Source organism: Leptonychotes weddellii, chromosome 8, assembly GCF_054177405.1.
Source record: "Leptonychotes weddellii isolate Sample4059 chromosome 8, ASM5417740v2, whole genome shotgun sequence".
NCBI lineage: Eukaryota > Metazoa > Chordata > Mammalia > Carnivora > Phocidae > Leptonychotes > Leptonychotes weddellii.
In genome coordinates this window covers 116,363,095-116,389,105 of record NC_138376.1, presented here as the reverse complement: position 1 = coordinate 116,389,105, position 26,011 = coordinate 116,363,095, and the positions used below count along the sequence as shown (strand labels likewise).

The 26,011-nt window shown below is 44.8% G+C and overlaps 1 protein-coding gene and 1 long non-coding RNA gene across 2 annotated transcripts in view; one reads left to right on the top strand and one right to left on the bottom strand.

The window, feature by feature from the left end:
• Positions 1-26,011, bottom strand: part of PLEKHG1 (pleckstrin homology and RhoGEF domain containing G1) — a 219,418-nt gene that overhangs the window by 187,517 nt on the left and 5,890 nt on the right. The window lies entirely within an intron of this gene.
• Positions 10,922-13,139, top strand: LOC145723139 (uncharacterized). The gene is made up of 4 exons (XR_014147998.1): positions 10,922-11,056; positions 11,148-11,322; positions 11,716-11,801; positions 13,025-13,139. It is a non-coding gene; the product is annotated as an uncharacterized LOC145723139 (long non-coding RNA).

Below are 26,011 nucleotides of genomic sequence, written 5' to 3'. Positions count from 1 at the left end.
TTCTAGACGCATGATAACGGGGCTGGCGAGAGGACAGCTGTGACAAGCTGGGGGAGCTGCAGATCAATTCTGTTCGGCGGAGCAGGCAGAAGAAAGCTGTGTTGGATGTCCTCACATGCCAGAGAAACTTAGGCCTCAATACTTCTATGTCTCCCCTTGCACACCTGTCTTCCGTGAATGAGCTCACCTCTGACGTCAGACAAGATCAGCCCAGGGCACCCCGGACTTGGCCTCAGCAAACAGCGCCCCCTGTTTCACTTATCCTTACAGGTGTTCTCACAGGAAGGGGTTCCTCTCTCCCTCACAGCGAGTCAGAAAACACGCCCTGCCCCTTCTTGTCTCCCCAGTGACTCCCCTAGTCCCTCATCTGGTTCCCCTCATGAGTCTCTTTCTCTTCAACTCCCAAACTGGACTCAGGGCCACCCTCTCTTAATTCCTGCTCCTCCTTCTGCCTAGTCCTGGTTCTGTTCGTTTCTAAACGAAAGCACTGAACGTGCAGAGAACTTTCAATGCCCACATTCCTGAGACATCCGTTGCCTTGCACAGACTCAGTTGCCTCCCACTCCAGAGATTCTTCCGGAACAGAGGCGGGCCTCCTCTTCCTGCAAGGTGAGCTCTTACTTGGTGCCAATCATCTTTTATCCCTCAGGTACCTTTAACAACACTAAGCCCCACGAAAGTTTCCTCAAGAGTTGTGTGACGCCGAACTTGCCTGAGGCATTCCCAGGCTTCTATTACCTTCTCTGAGTCCTTTGCTGGCTTTGGTTTCTTTCCATCCTCAGTGCTCAGTCTGGGTTGGGCCAGTGGGCTTCCATCTTTGCTCCCTGGAGCGCGGGCAATCATAAAGTGCCCTTCCCTGTGGCGGAGGGGGAGCCTTACTTCTCACTCCTGCTCCAAACAGTTCAATGTTATGTTTTTTACATGCATATAAAATTTTTCACGCAAAATGTCATTTCTACATAGATTGGAGGTTTTAAGAGCCTTGAAAACTGTCACTGACTAGTGTAAGGAAATAAGGGTTCAGACTTTCTTGTCCTGACTTTGGAATCATCCATTTCTTCATCAGTAGCCAAGAAGCAAGAGTGGCCTTCTCGTCCACCTTGCAGGGCTACCTGGTGATCACGACAGAAAATGCACATTAGTCCTGCTACTTATGTCCCTAAAGGATGGTGGCCATTGGACTATCTTCTCTACCAGAGGCACCTGCCCCTGCCACCCTGCAGGGAACAAGACATGGAGGAAGAGGGAGGAGAAGCCAGGAGGAGAGGCGGAGTCAGCCTGGGCAGCAGCTTCAGCTTGGTGCGTCCCCTGACCATCTGACCATCTGACCGTCCGCTATAGCACCCGAGACTCTGATAGAAGCCTGCCGACATCCCCGTGGCCAAGGCAGATGGTAAAAGTGTACAAACAGAGAACTGAACTTTGGAAGAGATCTTTAAATCTACATTTTGTTGGTTATACAAATAGATGCGCACTGTAAAGACAAACGAGGAAAAGGCATCACTTGTAACTCAGAGACCATCACAGCTAATCCTGGGGTATTTTCCTTCCAGTCTCACCTCTTTGTTTGTTTATAAGGAGAATGGAGATGAAATAATTTAGTGCCCTCTGACCTTTCCCCCCTCACTGAGTATTATAATACAGGCATTTCTGAGAAGTTTAAACTGTTGACCTTTTGCGACTTGCAGCAAAAACCCCTCCGAAAAGATTAGAAATGCCACACGCTTGTTTTAGGAATCAGAGAGCTGTGAGTGGAGAGACTGCTGCCATTCTCAGTGGGCTCGGGCGAAGGGGAGCTGGTGGACAGCCTGGCGGAGGTGGCAGAGAAAGCAGGCAGCCGGCCCCTGGGAGCACCTGTGGCCAAGAAGCCCTGGCAGGAGGCTGACCCCTCCAAAGCCCTGTTCCCTGCTCCTGGGGGTCTTCCCCTTAGAGGCACCCCCTCCACTAGCCCAAATCCCCTTTTTACCAGCTGCTTCAACCCTTCATCCCCGTCTCCAGAAGCCTCCACCCTGCTCTGAAGCATCTGTGAGCCTTCTGGCAGCCGAGTGGGGGTAGTTACTGCAAGAGGAAAAGGAAGCCCCAAACCCACTGTTGCAGGGAGAAGTGTTCTGAAATGCAAGCTCAGACGTTGCATTTTCCTAGGACTCTTTCTGCACATGGCAGTTCAGTTCCTTTGGGCATCTTGCTAGGTGACTTAAAGATGCTGTCATTATGGTGTGAGTGGCCATAAGACTTGGTCAGACAAGACTAGGTGTAACGTGTGGCTGTCGTGCTGGGCCCCTAGGACGGGTCCCCTGATGCCCTGTGTATAGGGGATGGGATGTTCCCAAAAGAGTAACATCATCCATTGTATCACCACTCCCTGTGGTCCTGTCTATCACCTGAAAGCAGACCTGGCAAGGAGGCTGCTGGCTGGAGGGCAGGTGGAATGGGCTTCTTGGTTTTATTTATTTATTATTTACTATTTATTTATTTATTTATTTTTAAAGATTTTATTTATTTATTTGACAGAGAGAGACATAGCGAGAGAGAGATCACAAGCAGGGGGAGTGGGAGAGGGAGAAGCAGGCTTCCCGCTGAGCAGGGAGCCCAATGTGTGGGGCTCGATCCCCAGGACCCTGGGATCATGACCTGAGCCGAAGGCAGATGCCCAACGACTGAGCCACCTAGGTGCCCCGGGCTTCTTGGTTTTAATTGGGAAAGAGAGGAATCATGATGATCAACAGGTGGGGTGATCACAGGCTGGAGGATGACAAAGCCTTGGGAAGCCACAACCACAGAAAATCCAGAAACCTGTACTCCATGAGCTTTTGAATTCCTGGGCATATGAGATTTTCTTTGCCCTTCTTACTCTTCCACAGTAGTTCGTAAAATCTGTTGAGGATTTCAGCTTTCTCTTGCAAATAAGAGGAATTATCAGGCTTTCGCCCCCTCCACGCCACTGAAACTGTTCATTAACTTGAAATTGTTCAACTGTTTGACCTCCTACCACAAAATGCAGTGATCAACTCTCAGAATCTTGCTTTACTTTGCAGCTATTATGATCTACATTCTCCACTTGGCTTCCAGGAGACCACAGACTCCTGGTTTTCCTCCCCTGCTGGCTGCTCCTTCCCAGTCTCCTGGGCTGGGGCTTCCTTCCCATCCATCCTCACTGTTGGGGCACCCTAGGATCAGCCTTCCCGCCTCTTCTTTGTCTACTCTAAGAGATCGTATATATTAAATACAACAGAATTGCCAACAGTTTCCTGGTGTATGTCTCCTTCCTGGACCTCTTTCTGCAACACCAGATTCATACTTCCAAGTGCCTACTTGACATCACTGCTTAGAGCTGAAATGCCCATTCAAGGTCCAGCATGACCATAGACTCCTACCTTCTCACCCTTGCTGACCTGCCTTTCCCCCATGTTCCCCACCTCAGCCAATGATGCCAAATGCACTCAGATGTTCAGGCTTGATCCTTGGCTTCATCCTTTATTCTCTTCTTCCAATGCCCCAGAACTAAGCTGCCCTCAAATCCCACCGGGTCCACTCTCAGCAGATATTCAACCACGGCTCACCAATCCTACAGCTCCTACCTGGTCTCGGCACCCAACATCGCTCATCTGGACCGCTACAAGCTGCCTGCAATTAATCTTGCTATCCTCACGCCTGATTCTGTGTATAGAAGCCAGAGCAGATCCACTCATATGCCAGATCATGGCACTTGTGGGTTCAAACCCCTCCAGGGGCTTCTCATCACGCCCAGAGTGAAGTCAAGGTCCGAAGCAGGACATGCTCCCTGAGACCCACTCTTCCCGTGGCCTCCCAGCTGAACAAGGCAGCAGCTGTTCAGAGGGCATTATGGACAGTAGCGCTCAAACTGAAGAATGGTCTCACACGCGCGCAGACACACATGTACACACGTGTGCTTTCTCTTGGATCGACTTCTCCATTTCCACCGCTTCCCAGTCTACTTCGAGGCTTCATCATCTGCACGTGGGCGACAGCCCCGCATGCCCACTTGTCAGTGGAAGAACTTCTCTACCATTATGTGCCTGACAATCACCTGGGGATATTGTTACCACACAGCCTCTTATTCTGCAGGATAATACAATGACCGTGCAATCATCTTAGCGTCTCTGCTGGATCGTAAGGATGCTGATGGAAGAGGCAGAGTATTAACCAACCCTGCCAAACTAAATGAATTCAACCCCAAGTCCCTCCAACTGAGTCAAGTTAATGCATAATCTAGACACAGAGCGTATAGCCCAGCAGGGCAAGGGCAACTGTGTGTGCATGTGCATGCGTGTGCACATGTGTATTTTCCTACCTCCATACCATCCCCAAACCAATGTCCATTTGCTGCAGGCTCTTTGAAAACTGATCTCAAAGGCATCTGAAGAGAAACCAGGATGAAAGTGCTATGTGTGGAAGGCTGCTACCTTATGCTATTCTTTCAGGCGAGGGGTTTTCTACTAGGTCCACATCCCTTTTGAAGTTTATACCAAGAAAAACACACACATATTAAATAGCGGTGGCAATTTACAGTAAAACAGAAAATCCCACTCGGAGAAGAAAACAACCAGAAACATATTACATTTCAAGCCTCTCAAAGTGGGAGTTCAAATGCCTAAATCATTGCTTCACTGTTGAGTTTTACTACAGAAACAGCATTTCCTCCATCATTCCAATATTACCCAACCTTTAAAACATTTACTCTGGGTTCAATCTGTTGCCCACATGTCAGATGTAAGAATAGTTAAATTTGCAAATGCTGATGATCTACAAGGAGGGGTTCTATTTAAAAATCCCATTACAAGGATATCATTAAAAATCAATATTAATGGAGGCTTATGTCTGTGCTTAAAACGGAATGAAGCCTGCAATCCATAAAACTCCTTGCATGTCATACGGCAACATGTTTGGAAGGCAACAAAGCGGCAATTGTTCATTATTATCTCTCTAATCTGGGATTTAAGTTTCTAATGATCACAGATGGCAAATCAACTCCTCCAAAGGTGCTCAAGGCAAGAGTGTGATGGAAATCTTTTCTAATTGGGGCAAGCATATGTTGACACAAATATTTATGTTCAATTTTGCCAGGCAGGACACATGTTCTATCCAATTTTGTTAACCCTGTCAACTTAGTAAACAAAATCTATGTGTCAACGTTGGATTTTTCAGGTATGCAGTAATTATTTCAACTTCATATTTGAGACTAGACGAGTAAAGACTTTTTTTTTTAAGATGAAGGTAAAAAAAAAAAACCAGTGCAATTTCCCAGAAGGAAACCAGATATTTAAGTTTTCTTCTCACAAATGATGTTAGTGTTGAATTAAAAAAAAAAAAGACCACTATCATTGGTAGTATCATTCTCTTTACTCCTGAGATTTGCACCACAGTAATCCATGGAAATGTTCACTTGTTCTAATGGAAGAAACCATGATAACCTGATTTTTGAACAAAGGAAAAATTTCAATTCGGAACAGGGATCATTGCAATGTTAGCAAAATTGACGAGTGGAGATAATGATGCCTTTGATTCTCTTGCAAGTGCAGGTTACTTAAGAGCAGATTTTGTAGCTTATAATAGAGCTTGGGAAGCTTTGGGAAGAAAAATGATAAAAACCTTTCTTTCCATCTCTGTCTGCCACAAAAACACCTTTCAAGACATAAATATTTTTCATTTTTCAAATAAATATTTTGTCCAGAATTTGACATGGTATAAACAAACATTTCTGTTTATGGACTTGCTGATCTGACCTGTTATATCATATCTCTAGAACTGGGCTCTGTGAGCACACCGTTCCCTTGGTCGATGACAAGGGAACTTGCCACACCACGGAGTCTAGACAGTGGCTTTTCTGTCTTGCCTTCCTCTCAAATGTCCCATTCACCAGAAAGCATGGTTCATTTGCTATTTTCCTTTCATAAGGTTTCCTGAGTTTGCTAACAGTTGAGCACAAAGATATTTAACTTTAAATAGTTTTCTATAGCCTTGACCTAAAATGAGGGTAAAAATACCACACACACACACACACACACACACAGTTTCAGGATGAAAATAGAACTACTCCTAATACTTGATAGGCTATTATCCCTCAGGCATACCAAACAATGGGCTTGAATTCTTTGATATTGGGCCTTGAGCCTTTTGAAATGGAATGGATAAGCACCTATTTAAAGAGATTTACTTATCTTAGTCATATCCCATAATACTTGGCTGGTGTCATAGCCGAACCTTGAAAACATAAAGAATGCTTGCCAGCAGGGTATATCAGAGACTTGCGAGGCCAGAAGAAGTGAGTTTGCCAAGATGGGTGCAGGGTTGTGGAAGCTTTTCCCTTCACTCAGAAGCCCAAGCAGTGAACAGAACTGACTTCCCAGGTCCCCATCACCTCCCTCCATGGCTGGAAACACACGGGAGATCAGTACTGACTCCTGATCACAAGGCACTGGACTGAACGTTCAAGGCCTACACATTCAATCCTCTTAGCCTTCAGGGAAGACCACAGTGACACTCAGCCAGACCAGGGAACTCTGAACCTTTGCCTGAAGACCTCTAGAGAGGACAACACACTCTCTTTGGGCAAATTTGCTATATATATATCCTTCCTTACCAGAAACAAAATATGTCCCCTCCCTCCCCCTTTCAAATGACCTGCAGAAATTGTGACATATTTGGGACTCTACACCCCTGTCCACTGCCTGTGTTGCAGACACTTCCTCTGAGTTTGCCCGTTTTGGTGTCTTCTGCAGTTTTCTCATTGCCCTTATGACTTTTGTTGTCGTTGCTGAACTGTTTGAAAGTAACATAGAGATGTCACTCCTTACCTCTATACACATCATCACGCATCCCCCAAAGTGACATTTTCCTATAGAACTACAACCCATTGTTGCATGTGGGAAAATCAACAATCCCATAATGCCACTGGATACCCAGTCCATGTCCAAAGTTAACTGGTTGTCTGTTATGGGTCGAATTGTGTCCCTTTAAAATTCATAGGTTGAAGTCCTATCCCCAGTATCTCAGAATGTGATGCATTTGCAGACAGGGTTTTTTAAAGAGGTAATTAAATGAAAATGAGGTCATTAGGGTGGGCCCTAATCCAATACGACTCCTATTCTTGTAAAAAGAGGAAATCTGGCTGAACACACACAGTGAGAAGACCATATGAAGGTATGGGGAGAAGACAGCCATCTACAAGCTAAGGTCAGAATGAAACCGAGCCTGCCAACACCCTGATCTTGGACTTCTAGCCTGCAGGCCGTGAGACATAAATTTCTGTTGGTTCAAGCCACTGAGTCTATGGTAATTTAAGGCAGGCTTAACAAGTTAACCTACTATCCCAAGATTATCTAATAGTTTTTTGACCTATGATTCAATCCAGTTTCACTCATTACATCTGGTGGTTGTGGAAAGGTTTTAAAAATTATTTCTTTATTTTAGAGAGAGAGAGCACAGCGGGGAGGGGCAGAGGGAGAGGGAGAGGGAGAGTCTAAGCAGACTCCATGCTGAGCATGGCCACATGCAGGGCTCAATCTCATGACCCGGAGATCACAACCTGAGCCCAAACCAAGAGTCGGTCGCTCAACCGACTGAGCCACCCACACGCCCCATTATGGAAAAATTTATGGGCATTTATTTCAGACAATCCTGATTTCAAATACAGAGTTGCTTCTCAGTGCAGGGCAGTCTGAAGCAAGATTCCTATTTCTGGGCTTCACTTTCCTCACCAGAGCGGACAGCGAACACCGCCTGCCACTGCTAAAGTCAGGCTGATCGCGGGGATGGCTGAGAAAAAACCCAAAACTACAGAAAGGGTCTGGTGCATAGAAAGTCTGCAGTAAATGTCCTTCTCATTCCTTAATCCAAACAGAAATTCCATCTGTTTGAGGGAAGGATGAAGAATAGATCACTGTGTCTATAAGAATCATGACGATGGTAACAGAGTCTCCTCCATTTTCTTTTGCAAACTACCACGTTCCGGGTTGAATTTCTTAAGAGGAACTGCCCTCCAGCAGTCGCTGGGCCAGTCCCACAGAGTGCCAATGGCCTCCTTTCCCTGTGAGGAGTTATAATCTGAATGGGGGTGAAATGTGACATGACAACAGCGTTTTTATTCATAACAGAAGGTGATACTTGAGCACTCCCTTTGTGTCAAACACCTTGGAAAGGAGCTCATTCCTTCTCTGCAACAACCCTGTGAGACAGGAACTGTTTTCTCCTTATAGGGACACGACAGGGAGGCAAATTGAGGTTCAGGTATTGAGGGTATGGGGGGAGGAAGGGGGGTTCCCTCGCAGTGGTGTCTCTGGGGTGCAGGGCAGGGACCAAGGACAAGGAGCAGGGATGGGTAAAGTAGGAAGGCATCAGCATGCTAAGGCACATGCTCTTCCAGCCCACCTGGAGCGCAGAGCAGTGATGGCAGAACGTGCTGGAAGGAGAGGCAAAGCTCTCATCTCGGGGGCTGAGGGTTGGAGTGAAAACTGTAATACATTCTGCAGACACAGGCAATCACGGCAGGTTTCAGACTGGTATCATACCCTCCTAGGCGCTGCTGGCTGTGGAAAATAGATCTTCCCGGCTCTTCTGTGAAGAGCGCTTGTATTAGATCAGTGGTTCTCAAACTTTTCTCAGGATCCCTTTTACATCTTTAAAAGCCCCTGAGGAACCCAAAGAGCTCTTGATGATGTGGCTTATGAGTTCTAATATTTATCATATTAGAAACTAAGCCTGAACAATTTTCAAAATATGTATTAATTGATTTTAAAATAACATTCATAAACCCATTACAGGTTGATGTAAATAACATTTTAATGGGACATAAAAATTCTTCAGTGAGAAGACTGGTGTTGTTTTACGGTCTTCTAAGTGTCTCGATTGTCTGGCTTTACGGAAGGAAGAGAGCCAGCTTCTCATATCTACCTCAGCATTCAATATATTGGGATATCCTATGGCGTGTACTACCTGGAGAACTTCGTGGGACCCTTGTGAGAGAAAGGAGTGAAAAAGGCAAATAATGTTTACGTATTATTATAAAAATAGTTTGGCCTTTCGGACCCTCTGAAAAGGTCTTAGGGACCTACATGTGAACCATAGACCATACTTTGAAGACTGCTGATCTAGAACCTAATGATTCTAGGGGATGGGGAGTGGGGGACTAAAAACAAAACCCAAAATGCCCTGTTAATGCTTTTTACTAAGGAATATTTAAAATGGTTCCTACAGGGGTGCCTGGGTGGGCCGGTTAAGTACCCAACTCTTGGTTTCTGCTCAGGTCCTGGTCTCATGGGTCGTGAGATGGAGCCCTGCGTTGGGTTCCACGCTCAGTGGGGAGTCTGCTGGAGAGTTTCTCCCTCTGCTCCTTCCCCCCACTATGCTCGCCCGTGTGTGTGTGTGTGTGTGTGTGTGTGTGTGTCTGTGCACGCTCCCTCTCTCTCTCAAATAATCTTAAAAAAATAAAATGGTGCCACATCCTCACACACCACTATCAGAAGATGGCTCTGTCATTAACCTCAACAGCACCAGCTCTCACAAAATGATATGATGTCCCCCTGTCCCCACCACCAAGGTTATTTAACTTGCAAAATGGGGGGGAAACCTTCCCGTCGGTCTTCCTCTTTCTGGCTGCACCTGTGCAGCTGAAGTTACCATCACATCAAACGTGACTTCAGTGCCACCTGATGAATTACACCGGAGTGAGGTTTGGGGTAAAAAGAAGTGAAACTGTAAGACTGTGTCCCTGACACGCAGGATCCGTAACAAACGACAGAAGCGGCCTCAGCAAGCTTGCTCACTCATTTCCGACAGCACAACAGCAGAAGAAGAGTCTAGTGCAGACTCCGTATCTATTGGACCCAAAAGGAAGTGGCGGCTCCTTTCTGACAGATGGGCTGAGACAAAGCCCCTGACTGGGTCTGCTCCTTTGTTCTTCCATCCCCTAAAAGAGACTTCTGGGGTCTGCTCCTTTGTTCTTCCATCCCCTAAAAGAGACTTCTGGGGTCTGCTCCTTTGTTCTTCCATCCCCTAAAAGAGACTTCTACGCTTTTAGGCATTTGGGAGGCATTAAAACAAACAGTTGTTGATTTCTTATTTCAATTTAAGGGAAAAGTCTCCAATGTTCAGTGGTGATAAAACATCACACGAGCCCCCAGCAGCACATCCTCTGGGAGTAACTCCCTTTAACAAAACCCGTCTGGAGGGGATAAGAGAGGGGTTCCTGCTGACTCTCCACTTGGGTGAGGAGAGCAGGGGGTGATGTGTGGAATTCCTTTGAGGTATATACACCTCACTGGCCTCCCCGAAGGGCCCTGACTCAAGAAGTGCGGCACAGTGGGCAGGGTTCCTGAGGAAACTCTGCTGCCTGAGAGGCTCTGGCATCAAAGAGGTCCTCACGGTCGGTGCGGTGGGCCGGGGAGACAGGGCCTGGGTGAGTGCTCCACAAGCTGTCCCCAACACGGGAACACAGCCGCATGTCTCCAGTTATTTTAATTTTTGCGAATTTCCAAAAAAAGTCTGTCCCTGGGAAGCCTTCCCTTTTGTTACTGTAGGTAGCATAACAAACTATTCGTTACCTTTGGGCTAAAATTTCCACTCACCGTATGGTCGCTAGGATAGTGCCTTATATATAATAAGCGCTCGTGTAACATTTTTGCTTTCATGGAGATTTGCTAATTTAATGAAAGTATCCTTTCGTAGGCTAGTCTCATGCAGCTCTTTGCTTCCTTCCACCTGGTGTGATGTGAGGTGCTGGCTAGAGGTTGACAGACTTCTCAGGGGAGGGGATCGTGCTAGGGACACGCCAGGGAAAGAGGCTCAAGTGTGAGCTGGAGTCAGAGGTCCTCTCTCATCTCCGGCTCAGAGCCAACTGCTCTGACACAGCGCAATTGGCCACGAACAGCAAGAAGCACAGCACGACAAAGCCGGACACCTGTCATCTCCCTGGGGTTGTGTAAGGCGTTCAAGGGACAAGATGGAAAGTGAAATAGAAAACAGGCATCAGAAAGTCGGGAGGACAAGATGTGGAGCATAAATGATTACAGATGGATATTTTGATAGCATTCCTTATTAGGTATTTTAAATAGGACCTGGTAGTGATCAATAGCACCACCTATATTCATGGGATTTTCCAGTTTTCAAATTGTGCTCTCATCTTGTTCCAGTTGATCAGCCCAACAAACCACTGAGTGGCCAGGTGGACCCATTTTACAAAGACGGAAGCTGAGGTTCACCTCCTACCCCCAGCGAAGCAGCAGTTCCAGCGTCCTGCCCTTCTGGAACAGAGCCTCCTTGCACGAATGCTAGACATCCGCTAAACGCCATCATACAGAATCAGAGGTAACACTTGAGGACTTACTATCTGTCGGGTACCACTCCAACCACATTACAAGTATTCACACAATTACTCTTTCAGTGACTCAGGGGTGCGTTACTAACACACATTACAACGAGAAAACCGAGGCACAGAAATGACATCTTGGAGATTCGATCCGAGAGAGTGAAGCCAGAGGTCTTCTTCTCCTTATGGAGGCAGGATAAATTGCAGAGATTTATTTACTTCCTCTGACTACCACTTTTTAACATCGACAAATGAGCTTTATTTGGTAACACTAAGGAAATGAGCCCTTCTTTCCCAATCCATATTCCTTCTCTGTCCCGCCACCCTGCCTTACTTTTCTTCCTTGTCCTGATAGCATTTGATGTTTACTTGTTTGTATCCGTCTTCTGCAGAGAATGCAAACTCCGAGAGGGCAGATCCTCAGCCTTGTTCACCCCTGTGCCCACACAGCAGAGGAATGACGCCTGGCAAGGAGCAGGTACTCAGATATTTACTGAATGAACACACACACACACACACACACACACACACACACACATTCATCATTACAGCAGAAGTCTAGACAACCTCAAAAAAAATAGCCAAGTCAGTCAAAAGGATCTGGCAATTTAAAAGACAAGCAAGATAGAACACACAATTGGCTCTGTTCACCCTCACTTGGATGAAGTGGGTGTGGAATGCCCAGTGGTCACAGAGGGAGTGACGGTGTTTACATAGAGCCCTTCCCCACTTGCGCAAATACTGAAGGGGTCTGGAGGGACAAAGGAGAGGCCAGGCAGCTGCAGCAAATTCCTGTGGGATCGGGACCTGCCAGGTCTGGCCGGGGTGTGGCCGGGAGTGGGCAGAGCAGAGGCGCAACGGAGTCAGGGTGTCTTCCCGCCATGAGAACGCAGTCAGGCTGCCCCGTGTCTGGGGCTACCTGAACTGCCAGACAAGGATTTTGAGGAGTACAGATTTGGAATTACTTCTAATGACCCAACCTGAATCAGTACTTTTCCTTTGCTTCCCATACATAAAAATCCCCTTTCCGACTGAAAAGTCAGTAAAAATTGTAAAAACACGCACAAGAAACAGTAAAAGTAAACACAAAGGCAAAAAAAAAATAAACACATATCTTAAAAATATAAAGATGGTAATGATTGTGTGACTGTGACCAACTAAAACGTGGCATTTACACACAAGATGTGGCTGCATCAGTGTTAGTGTTAATGCTACAATCCACCCTCCTTAACTCAAAACACATCCTTTGGGAAAAAGAAATCAATTGATGGCCAAAACTGTAAGCAGTCCAAGCAGCAAACGGGTTGTCCTCTGCAAGCTCTGTCATCCCACCTAGAAGTCAGAGTTGGTTTTCACCATTCGCTCCTGTGAGAAGCAGAGTGGTGCTATTTGGAGCCTTGTGGGCAGCAAAAAGTGGGAGGGAGGAAAAAAACCAAAAGACATTTCTCCTTTCAAGCCTGAGGAAAGGAAGCATCTAGAAGCATGCATTTTATTTTCTTTACCCCTCCATCTGTCCCATGAAAGCCTCCCTTGGCTCCTCAAAGTTCCCTGCTCCAAAACTGCCTCGCTTCCCACCTATCTGCTCCCTTAGTACGGAGGGTCTCAGTGGGCATTAGGAATAAAGTGGTTCAGATTGAATTAATTCAAATGAAAATGTGTCAGAAATATGCCTATTTTTACAATCTTCTATTGCCTTCCAAGGGTGTATGAATTCTGAGGGTCTTCTCTGAGCTGGGTGATGGGTATGAGCCAATGCAAGCGTGGATAAAGCTAAACACCTGTCTACAAGGATGGAAGAAAGGAGAATATGCAAGAATGTGAGAGCCTTTCTGGGGGTCTGGGGTGGGGAGGCGGGGGTGTGTGGAGGTGGGACCTGCTAAAGCAAGCAGGCACCGAACAGAGGTGACCTTTGAACCCACCCCACCCCCGAGTCTTTAACCACGTGGATCTCTCAATGGGTAGAATTTTGAGAAAAGTCCTCACTTGAGTCAAATTGTCTAGAATCGGTTCCCAAAGCAAGTCTAAACTGTGTTTTTGCTTTCTATAGTTTCTTCCCTTTGGATCTGAATTGTCCTTAGTAATTTAGGGACCACCTTTATTTAGTTTGCCCCACACTTGAAGGGAAATTGCGGCTGTCTTCCAAAATGTTTCGTCAGGTCAAAAACTGCACAGATGACCACTCCCAGCTATGCTTCCTCCCTTCATCCCTAGGCTGGGAGAGGGGGCACTCTCCTCCTCAAGACTCTTCCTTAGCAGCTCGCAGGAGCCCAGTGTTACATTTCAGGAACGTTGTGAGCCCGTGGTTAGAGGCAGCATTAAAACCTAAATAATATAAACTTAAAATTAAATAAGTTGTATTAAAAACAAAGATATAACTGCCCCAAACTCATCCTTTCTTAATTATTTTACTGCTACCTCTGCTTTTGCGGTCAATGACCTCTATTTTCTCTGTGTCGTAGAAATCCTGTCTTAACGGTGGGCCAGTGCCCCTTTCTGCCCCAGCCTGCATTCAATGATGTCACATCCATAGCAGGGGAGTAGCCACAGTGGGGATATTTACACCTTGGAAGTAGGCAAACACTACGAATCTGGGCTTGATTTGTTCTCTTCACGTCTAAGAAAGCGCTGAAGAAAATGTTAATAATGCAGACTAAAACATAGAAGGCCCTATAGCTGTTGCATTGTATAAATAGCACAAAAAATGTGGAAATATTCATCCAGCTTTCAAATCAGTAGATAGTCACCTGCATCACGGATGAGTGAGTGAAACTGACACACATCTTCACTGTCTTAGTAATGTGAAAGAAAATAACAATATTCACATGGAGACTATATTTGCTTATTAACAAGTTGCTTACAAATGTAAGAAGTTTGGCAAACATTAACAAAAGCATTCTGTGAAAATCATTTTGCATTTGTATTATTATTTGCAAATTGTGTGCGATGTGTACTGTGTACACCTACACACACACACACACACACACACAGAGCCCCCTACCCCCACCCCAGGAGGTTGTTAAACAGTTACCAGCACACACACCATATTCGCTTTCCATGCTTTCCATCCTCCCACGTATCATCAGATATATCCCCTCGCCCCTTAAGACCTGTTCCCACACCCCAGGCCCTCCACAGAACAATGCCTGCTGATATGCCCATCAATAAACTGTAATCATTTGTCTGTCAAAAGGCCTCAGAGAATGGAAGGAAATCCTTTGCATTTATAAGGCCTGGTGAGCGCTCTGCTGAGCTCCCCTCACAAGCCCACTCACACCAGTTGGCAGCTTTATTCACCACTTACCATCAGCATCACTGTTCTTAACTTTCACGGGCAGCCTGGAAAGAGACAAACACCTCTAAAGTAGACCAAAAACCTTGCTGAGTTCTACAGGAAACTTTGCCAGGGACATTTAGAGTGTTGCCAAAGGCTTCGCGACATCAACAAATAGCCTTCTTCTGAAAGTCCCAGCCATTTGAGTAGTTCAGCAACTTTTAAAGCACAAGTTTATTCTGCCACACTGGTAATTAACTAGTTAATTACTTCTCATCAGTTTACTTTTAAATCTCACTAGGACATCAAGTTTGATTTCGGAATTCCAATAGAAGACAATCCCATTGACTCAACTGGAAAATAAAAGTGCTGTCTTAGCAAAAACTTTTTAAAAAGGAAGTCTCTTAATTCTTCTCTGGGCCACCATGCAAACAAGTATGATGAAAGCGATTGCTGTTCCTCAAACTCAGCGGAGCGTAAATGGATTCTATAATCTTCACCAGAAGCCTGCCACCAAATGAGTGGTTTTGTTTTTGTTTTTTTAACAAACCCTCCAACTCAGGATACCCTGTAACAAAGGATTTCCTGTAATTCTCTGGGGATATGCAATAGAAGAAAATTCACAGAATCTACATTTCTGAAAACATACAGTTTAACTCGACTGCACTTCTTCAAATTCCTCCTCTTGGCAAAAATCTTTGCTATCCTCGTTCTCGGTTTTCTGATTTTCTTTCTAATCCTCTCAATAATGTTGAAATCAGCCCACCCTCAACGTAGGTCTTAATTCTAGAAGTTCAGCATTTACCAGTGGTTTCTTTTCTATCACAGTAGATTGAGGATGTTGAAACTGCAAGCATTTCTTTGATTAATCAATTCATTCCAACTGCGGAGTCCTTCAAGCGTCTGATGAGTCCAGCTCTTTGACAGAAAAGCAAGTTCGTACAAGACATTAAGCTGATGGAAGCAAGCAGACCGTATCAGTTTTCAGGTGTTTCCTGATGTCTCCATGAATGACTGACATCCTATGATGATTAGCATCTTTAGAAGCTTCCTCTCCAGGAGAAACTGCTTCTGACTCTGTTAGTAAACAGCCCTTGCCAGAATGAAGTGTTTGTTGGAAATATCCAGTTGTTAATCAAACACTAGAATCTAATATTTATTTGTACTTAAGTTGGGCATCCTGCCAGATGTTACGTATTTTAGATACGGTTTTGGCTTTTAGCGAAGGTAGCTCAGTTGTCAATCAAGTACTTCAGTAAGCTACCCTGAGTCATAGGTCGGCAAGGCGCTTGAGCAGTAGAGTTCCGTGACTCTGGCCATAGGTGCTCCTTCCCTCTGGAATGCCACACCTTGCACATGTCACCTTCCTTTTATCTTAGCAGCTGAGTTGTCCCCCAACTAGCCACTTTTTTCTTCTACAATAATGCAATCCTCAATTTTAACTGGGCATATGGCTGCCCAGGCTTAAGATGATATCATTCAGAGCAACAAGATAGAAGGAGCTTGGGTCCCTATGAGCAGACAGCTACCTACTGGTCTTGGACTTACTCAGACCTGTGTCCCCCTCCCCACCCCCACCGGCAGTTGAATCCAATCCCAACCCACACACCAAGCATACTGTGTGCATGAGATCTGGAGTCGGGCCATTGGGCACTGATCCCAGCGCTGCCCTTGATTAGTTAGGTGTCTTTGGACCAGACATCTAACTATCATGACGCCTGTTTCTTCCTCTTCAAAATGGGAGCCTTTGTCCACAAAGTGCTTGTGAGCATGAAATTAGTAAGTGTATGCAAAGCCTCTGGAACCCTGCCCGGGCTGGTAAGTGCTCAGTCAATGTTAGCTTCTACCACCTCCACCACCAGGGCCATCTCTCCAGGGTCTGCTGTTCCTTGCTGTAACAGGAGGCAAATGGGAATCAGAAGGCGAAGCTTCATCCCCCTCACCGTAGCCCTTGCACTGCCTTACCTTTCCCCCATGCCCGCTCTCCAGATGCCCTGCCCCTTCCTGTCTTCTTATTGCTTATTTAGAATTTCCACTCTATTCGTCATAGCTGACTTCGCCCACTGTAATGCCTCTTCATTCTGATTCTTCTCACAACAAATTCTAGCCTTTGAGAGTTTACATCTGTGTATTTTCCCTGTTGGGAGAATTTAAATATATGCATATTACAAAATTTCCACTGAGATTTGGAAAAGAGGAGTGTTGCAATAGAGCAGGAAGGAAATAAAGCAGATGCCAGCTCTCAGAGGGTGACACTGGTCAAGCGAGAGCAAACAGAAGACTCTGGATTGTATTTGGGGGTTGGTGTGAGGGGAGGGGCCACAGGCACGGAATGCAGAAGAGGGCTCACCGGTGCATGTTCTGGTCAAGCTATCAGAGTTGGATCTAACATTTTGAACCTCTCTGTGCTGTGGAAAGAGATTGAGCTTTGCAGAAGTTGTAGATTATACAAAGCCTCGTTCATCTCAAATACCAAGTTAATCCGCCTCAGAGCAAGCCGCAGTATTGGAAATAGAGGGAAGCTACTTCAAATCACAAAACCGAGAAGACATGTCCATGTATTAGATGAATGATGGAGAGAAAAACTGACCTTGTATCTAAGCTCATTAAGAGAAGTGATTTGCCGACATGTCATTGACAAGACCAGTTGTGCCCCCAGATTCATGAAAATAATCTTACTTAGATAGGAATCTATAGTGTAACCTAGTCATTCATTCAAGAAAGCACAAAATCTGATTTTCATGCAACTATTTTTCCCTAGTGTTTACTCAAAAGCAAAGGTAGAACTATGATGTTTTTCAATCTCATTATTAGCAGTAAAAGCTCTTCAAAGTAATCCCTGAAAGGGCAGTGTACTGCCCAGAAGTAAAAGAACAACACCCCTTTCCCATTCTGCAGGAGACCCCAGCAAAAGTAAGAAACCCTAAAGGGCCAACCTGAACGGAGAGAGAGAGAGAGTCTGGATGGAGGGGCCGGAAGTCCTGGGGAAGAGCCCTGCTGAGGGTCAGCTTCCATTCAGTAGCCACCTGCCCCCAGTCAACCCTTGGGAGCCTTCCTCTCTCTCCTGGGGACTCTTGCCTTGGAGACTGCCAACAACAGTGGCTTGGTGACAACGGACAGATCTCGACTGTTCATTAAACAGCTGCTAAAGCCCAAGCACCGGGTAACAGTTTATCTACTATCATTACATGTTCCTAACAATCCTGTGTAGTAGTTATCCTTATCCCCCACTTTATGGAAGAAGAAACAGCAGGTAAGTAGTACAGTTCACGTTCAAAGACAGTCCATTCAGCTCGAAAAGTATGAACCAGGCTATCTTCATTCCCTGTTCAAGAAGGTGAAGAGAGATGGAGTTTCACATCCTCTGAGGCGAGAGCAGCGGGTTCAAAGATGGCCCGTCCCAACTGAGAACTCATTAAAGACGCCGGTTTAGTTCTATCGACGTGTAAACATTAGACAGAATTATGCCTCAGCTACACCATGAGTCAAGTGGGTTTTCTTTCATTAGCCCAAGATCGCAATCACCATTTATAATATTTTTATGGAGTTGTCTTTCAAAAATAAAATTCGAGAATACAACTTATCCACTCATTTGGTTAAATACTGCAGGGCCTGTTAGGTATTTGGGATGTAGCAGCAACCAAAACAGGCAAAAAAATACCCCTGCTCCAACAGGGAGACTTGAGTACAGACAGAATAAGAATAGATATTAAGGAACTACTGCTATTTTTAGTAGACATATTAATTAACTGGTGGTTATTATGGAAGTGTTCTTATCCATTGGAAATACATATTGAAATATTTATGAGTAAAACATGATACCTAGGATTTGCTTTTACTGCTACAAAGCAGGGGAGGGAGGTTCATGGGGAAACAGATGAAACAAGGTTGGCCTTGTTCAATCTCCAAGATGGGTACTTGGGGTTCATCATACTATCTTCTCTACTTGTGTTTATTTGGAAATTTCTTTAATTAGAGGAGAGATTCCTCCCTGAAGAACTTAAAAAGATAAATAGTAATTTACAGTGTGTCACTCAGACAGAAGTACGTGCTATGCAGAAAAAATAAAGCAAGGAAGGGAGGAGGAAAATGCTGAACAGAGAGTGGATAAATATAATATTTCTAAATGAATGTAATATTATACATATATATAATTAATAAGACATGGATGAGTTGGTAATCCATATCAAGCTAAGGCATTAATATACATGAAGCTGATTAACATGGTAATTAAAAAGAGAGCAATTTGAGTTTTCTGAAAGATGTCAGTTTTAAAGAAATGCTAATGAAAATAATGGCTAGCATTTACCAGTGTTTTCTGGGTGCTAGAAGTAGGTTTTGCAAGCATGTTAAAGAAGGACTGGATCTGATCCTCATCCTAAGCCTGGGAGCTGGTACTGTTTCCCTTGTCTGTGCGCTGCTGCCCCTAAGCTAGGGAGGCCACATAGCTTGTCCAAAGTCATGCCAACTCTGAATGGGGGAACCCGGTGTGGAAGCAGGTAGTCCAGCTCCAGAGTCTAAACATTTAACCGTCATACCACACTGCCTATTTTGATGGATATGTAGCATTTGAATAATGAAGGGTAAATGAGTGGACCTAGATATCAAGCAGTGACTCGGTATTTTTTGAGTGTCTGCGACACGTGAGATGTTATTTGGTTCTGTGGGCACCGTGGAGGAGTAAGGCAGGATGTAGGGAAGCAACCTGGGTGGAGTCCAGGCAGATATGAGAGAACAGCCAAAGCTTTCTGGGTAAGATGGCGCTAGAGGGCAGACAATTGGCCCAGGGGGATCTCCTAAGGAAATGTCTTCAAAGCCCAGGAGCACGAGTGTAGGAATCGAAAAAGGTGGAATCACAGGGCAGGTTCTCACCATTTCTACTCCTAAGTATTCACCCACCTACTCACCCGCATCCATAGACAACACCTTAGGCTGCTGATCTTGTTCTAGAATGCAGACTAACGGTATCAGACAAGCAGAACCTACCTTACTTAGAGGCCAGAGATAGCAATGGTGATGAGGATTTATTCGAAAAATGTATAAGCTTCTCTCTGTGCTGGGCAGTGTTCTAAAACATTGGAAATACAGTGAAAACAACACAAATCCTCTCCTCTCACGAAGAACAGAAAAGAAACAAATATATCCTTTGTTAGGTGTTGATAAATGCCAAAAATAAAAATGAAGTAGGGTAAGAAGGATATAGCTTGCAAGGTATGGGGTTCCTATTTTATAAAGCGTGATGAGGAAGACTTCTTTGATAAGGTGACACTTGAGCAGGGAATTGCAAGCAGAAAGACAGTAAGGCTTTGATATCCAGGGAAGAATTTTCCAGGCAGAGGTCTTGAAAACACTCAGAGGCTGGAGCTCGTTCAGCGTATGTGGGAACTGCAAAGAGGCCAGTGAGCTGAGGCAGAGGGAGTATGTGGGCAAGAGCAGGAGATGGGATCGGAGAGAAAGAAGGGAGCAGGGGCCAACTGGGGAGGGTCTTGGAGGCTGTTTCACAGATTTGCTTTTGATTCCAAGTGAGTTGGGAAACCATGAGGGGAGTTTGAATTAGCCAACCTATGGACAGGATCACTTTGGCTGCTGTGTAGAAAAGAGATAGTAGAGAGCATGGATCTAAGCAGGCAGACCAGTTAGGAACCTATTGCAATAATCCAGGGAGAGAGGGCAAAGGAACTGGACCCAGTGGGAGCAGTGAAGTCCATGAGAAGTAGGATTCTGGATGTTCTGGAGGTAGAGCCCTCAGAGTATGCCTACCCTACTGGACCTGAGATAGGAGGGAGGAATGTGACCAGAGAAATGCTAAAGTCTCTCTGTCTGGGACTTTTATCTCTACCTCAAGTTCTACCATCAACCCTTCTTTTGGGTTAAGCCATTACAAGAGGCAAGGTAATCACTGGCCAAATTTGTGTTCTAGATACATCAATCAATGCTAGATCAACAATTATTCGAACAGTCTAGGCAAGAGATAAGTGTCTAAAAGGATGGGACGGGGTGTGGCGGCATGCATAAGTGAATTTGGATTGAGAACTGTTTAGGAAGTCACTGCTAACTGATTGGACAAGGCAAGAGAGAGAAGGAAATGGCTTGCCGTGACTAGTGAGTTACAGTGCTATTAACTAAGAATTGGAAAAGGAGGGAAAAAAACAACCCCAGGAAGTTGGAGGTAGGTCTGGAAAGAGAGATTATGAGCCCAATTCTGAGTGGGTGACTTTGAATCAATTGTGCAAAAGCCAACAGATAAATCCCAGGAGGCGTGCAAATAAGTGGGAGGCTTGGACAGGCCCACTGCAGTTTTTCTCTTGATTTCTTTTGAAACACAATAGTGCCTCCCTACCTTAGCCAGAAAATCTAAACCGGAATATTCTAAAAGAAGTGTCATTTGATTATTTCCTAATAAGCCTAGTCACTAAAACAAGGCTACCAGAATCCATTCCCTTCTAACATGACAGGATCCTTCAAAGACCTGTCTTAATAAGTTAAATTTGCAAATAACAGAACAACCATTGCACCACTTAAAATAACACGAAACAACGTGGTTTAGCCATATTCGGTTTTTTTTCCAGTAAGAGTGCTAAATTCTGAATATGAGAATAACAAATACAGACTTCTCAAACTTGTTTTTACACGTCTAAGCTTGAAGTTGGTAAACTAGAATTAAGGTTTTCATCCAAAACCCAAACATTAACATTGAACATCAGACTTCTCAATCCCACTTTACAGTGGAAATCAAGAACCAGACCAAACTTGAAATCAAACAATTGATTAAAGGTCAAGGGCGTCTACTGACCATGCTCTGTACTGGGAATTCCAGGATGAATACGGCATAACCTCCATGCCCCAGGAGATTCACGACCTACCAAAAGGTCTGAGGTGCCCTCCCCCTGCATTAGGAAGCATGTTTACAGAGTTGGCATAAGGTTGATAGCCCGTCTGGAAATGCAGAGCCGTCACTCAACCGCGGCAACATTAGAGACTTCTTACCACTACAATTTCTCTGATAGTTGTTTCTGCTCCAGAATAAACACTGCTGAGCTTCCAACTACATTATAAACCAGCGAAAGGCAGGCAATGAACATACATATTTATAGAGCACCACATTTACTGCAGACCCAGGCAACTTTCAAACCAATAGCTACTGGACTCCTCTTGCAGAAAGTCCTTTGAACACAAATACTCTCCTAAAGAAACCTTCATGAAGTGTTGAAGCAGAGAACCTCCGAATTTCTCCAGTGGGTTTGCCTCCTCCTTTCATTTTCTTTTCTTTGTTTTCTCCTTTCCTTCCTCCTCCTCCTTCAGATATTTAGCTACCTACTCAGAATTTCCTTTTTTTCAACTAATTTGTGAAAACAAAGGTTTTGGCCCAGCTTTCTTAATGCTCATTTCAACCAGTAGAAGAAAAATTATTTTGTTCAAATACTTGCTGTCAAGGAGCTCACAGTTTAGTGAGGGAAGGCAGACCAACTAAGTGGTTATCAGATATACCACAATGCAAGTGCTAGAAATGAGGTAATGAGGATGCTACGGAGCTGGAAGGAAGGGGTACTTGGCTGTGAAGGGGTTTAGGGGGAGGTGAGCTGATTGGTCCTGGCTTCACAGAGACCTGCAGCCATGTATCGCTCTGTGACCCCACCTAGGGGAGCCGAAAAAGAGAGGGCGATGGAACCCAAGATGGGGACTGGTAAGCACATAGGTCAAAACAAGTAACAGTAGCCAGGCTGCTTCCAAATCCCCATAAATTCCATCTCCTTGAGCTGTACCATCTTGGCTGACATTCCAGTTCTGAATCAACCCGCTTCTCACCACCTCCTCTGCGAGCATCCTCTGCACCAATGCGATAGCGCCCCAACTATTCTGTTTCCAGAACTTTCCATGCAGTCCTTTCTCTGCGCGGCAGCCAGAGTGATAATTGGGCATTAATCGTATCATGTCACTCCCCTGTTTCAAACCTTCCAGTGGCTTTGCACTGCACTTTTAAGCCACGGTAAAGACCTCTGATAATATAAAGATTGACACAATCCAGGTCCTGCCTACCCCTCCAGCTTCATCCCCCCACTACCGCTGCTCTCCTGTCTCACACCCACAGCCTGCCTTTCCTTTCCTAGAACTCACCAAGCTTATTTCTCTTAGGTCCTCCTCACTTTTTTTTTCCCCCCTCTGCCTAGAATGTTCTTCCCTCAGATCTTCTCAGGGTCACTTATTATTTAAGCCTTGGCTCAATGTAACCAGCTCAGATTGGCCCTTGGGGGGGCCCCCCCCGGGGGGCAAAGAGAGTGCCCCACCCCTCTCGCATTTTTCCTATCTTCTTTTCTTTAGAGCACTCCTCACAAAGAGTTTTCCTTTCATTCCAGACTTGGTCTGTTTTGTTCAACGTATCCCCAGAGTTTAGGAAATTATCTTTGTGGAATAAACTAATTCTCATTGGAATGTTCAAGTATAATGAATATCGTGTCTCTACTACAGTAAAACAAACCCCAAAAATGTGTTCTTCTTCCCTCCGTCTTACCATTGACTTTTGCCTCGGTTATTGACATGTTGGTTTATTGTTCCAGCGTCTGGGAACAGGGAATAAAACTGAAGAGTGACACCCAGTGAACATAGTGAAAGAGCCACTATTTAGCAAGGGCTTATTATTTACTAGGCAGCATACATACATTGCATGCTTAAATCTCATAACACCTTCGTTACATGGTTTTAACCCCATTACTGAAGGCATTTTCAAATAACTTCTAAATGACATATGTAGAGTGCCCAGTTCCAGGCTATTCCCCCCCATCTCAACTCTGAGGATTCAAACCTTAGAAAAACAAGTTAATCTTTTCCATGCACACCATTTTTCCCACAATTGACGCCACGGAAAGAGTGTTTGGACTAGTATTACAATAAGGAAGCAAAGAGAGCAACAAGAGAGTACGACATTTGATTGCCATATCTATTGTACATATTAGAGTATCAAATAAGAATCTTCTCATTGGTATATGGTATATAGTTTCTGAACATTTGTAAAATACGTTTATTGCATATATCAGTAATCCAAAACCAAGGGGACTTTTAGGCCAGCTGTTGCTAGCTATTATGTCTTTAGCTCGTACAGACATGTATTCTCTTCTTCATTTATATAAAAAGGTGAAAACAAATACCTGTTAACTTCCTATTTGGAAATTTCTTGAACTATAGTACTAGGTTAGATAGTATCGCATCTTGATATGGCAGACCATAAAGCGACATCAATCTCTTTTTGCTCCTTGGGGGTATTCTGGATTTTGAAAGGCATTGCGATTGTGGGGCTCATAACAAATTTTTAGAACTTCATGGTATTTGCTTTCACATCAGGGTAACTTCTAAAAAGAAAGAAATAACAACAACAACAACAAAAATAAGAGTGCTTTATAAGGATGACACTCTCTGGAAGTCACCTGGATTGTAAGTTGGTAGAGGTAATGTCTTGTTGTGACAGGGTACACCGGGGGCCACGGGGTTCCATGTGCCACAAAAACATTATTTTCATATTACTTTCCTTACCATTTTAGCTTCAAGATCAGATATCATTAAATATTGTGATTAAATGGCATTTCTTAGAGCTTAACCCAAACAACTGTTAAAGGAGAGAGGGGAAAATAAGCATTTATCTCATATACACAGTGAAGAATAGTGGAAAAAAGCCAAGACCACCAAGATTTTGCTCCATAACTATATTCCAGACGCTTCCAAATATTTCCCCAAGTACTTTCCTAGCCACAGCCAATCCCAGGCAGCCCATCCACGTGCCCATTTCCCATCTGTCTCCTGCCCACTTCATCACCCTTTGAGCCTCACCCTAATTATTCCTCAGCAAATCTCCAAAAGGTCTGATCGATGATAGGAAAGGCATAAGGTAAGAGAAGGCTTTTCTTTTAAAAAATTAACTTCTAAAGTCTACGTCTCTGTTATGCTCCACTGTCCCCCTCTAGGTAATCCTATATTCCTGAGTCTGACTCCTAGGCTCCATAATTCATGTGTTTAGTTGATTCACATTTTAAGAAGTGTAAGACACCTGAATATTTAGACTGTAAGCTGTTTCAGACAAGCTACCATATCCTCCTTTGAGGCGGCGATAATATTTTAGCACAACACAGATGCTTAAACTAATAACAGGTTTACATGGTTTAAAGGGAACAAACACAGGATCGTATATTTATGCTCCAGATTACAGTTTTCCCTCTCTCCCAGCACGTCAGAGAAGCACAGATGTTAGTGTTTGAGGACCATGTGTAATCACACAGCCCCGGGAAGCTGAACTCTGTGATGGCCTCAGTTCAGCGCCCCTGCCCTTTCCTCATGGCCTCATGTCTTCCCCCCAGCCCCCTCCACCCCAGCCAGCTTTCTAGTCACAGGTTGGAGCAGCCTTAAATCATCCTAAGGCTGGACTGTGGTTAATGGGCATCCCTGGAATGCCCATAGATGACCTTTCCTTTGCATCTACCTGTTTGCAAAGACTCATATTTCAGCTAGAGTGGGTGTCGATTCTGAAGACCACCTAAAACCTGAGGGCTTCTGTTGCAGGATGTGCCGAGGTCTAGTCCTGGCTTCTCCACTTAAAAGTAGATAATAAGAATGACCTCTAAATTGCTAGGATTAATTGAGATTTGCGGAGGGACGCAGAGGGTGCCTCTGGAAGAGAAAAAGGTCTGCACTGTGTTTCCTCCTTGGCCAAGTGCTGACCACCCCTCCCAGTCAGGTGGAGCATGGAAGGGGACTTTGCTGGGGCTTCAGTCGACCACTGGGAGAGGGTAGGGCACAGAGGAAGAGACCCCAGGAAGTTACTATGTGCAGGGGAACAGCATGCCGCTGAGTGCTAGGGATTTGGGTGACATGATGAAAGTCATACCAAAACAGCATGAAAGCACATTTTATGACAGCTAGAAATAGCCAAGTATTGTCAAAGCTCCCATGGAGTCATCCATTCAGAAACCGAGGAGTCAAAAGAATCTTGGGCAGATGGGGTGAGCTGGACAAGGAGAGACAGGAAGGGTCCACACTGGGTGCAGAAAAAGACCTTGATGAGCGAGGATTCAGAGTTTAGAGGGTGGTCAGAAAGCAAAGACTTAAGCAGTATTTTACTCTCTGAACAGGAAGGCATGTGGGGAAATATGGGAAGAGAACATTCCTTGGAGTGTGAAAACCTGGAGACTTGCCAGAGGAGAAAAGGGGGCTGATTCTAAATGGAGCCCCTTCCACTTCATTATCAGAAAGGACCTACTTGGTCAGAACAATGATCAGCCCCTTGGGAGACAGAGGAGAGAAGGAGTATTTATGTTAAATTAACTCTAGAAAACAGAAGGACAGAAGCTCCAGCTAATGCCTTCATTGTCCCTAGAAAGGCATTTATGTGCATTAAAGATTCACACATCCCTGCAGATACCTGCCAAAAGGAA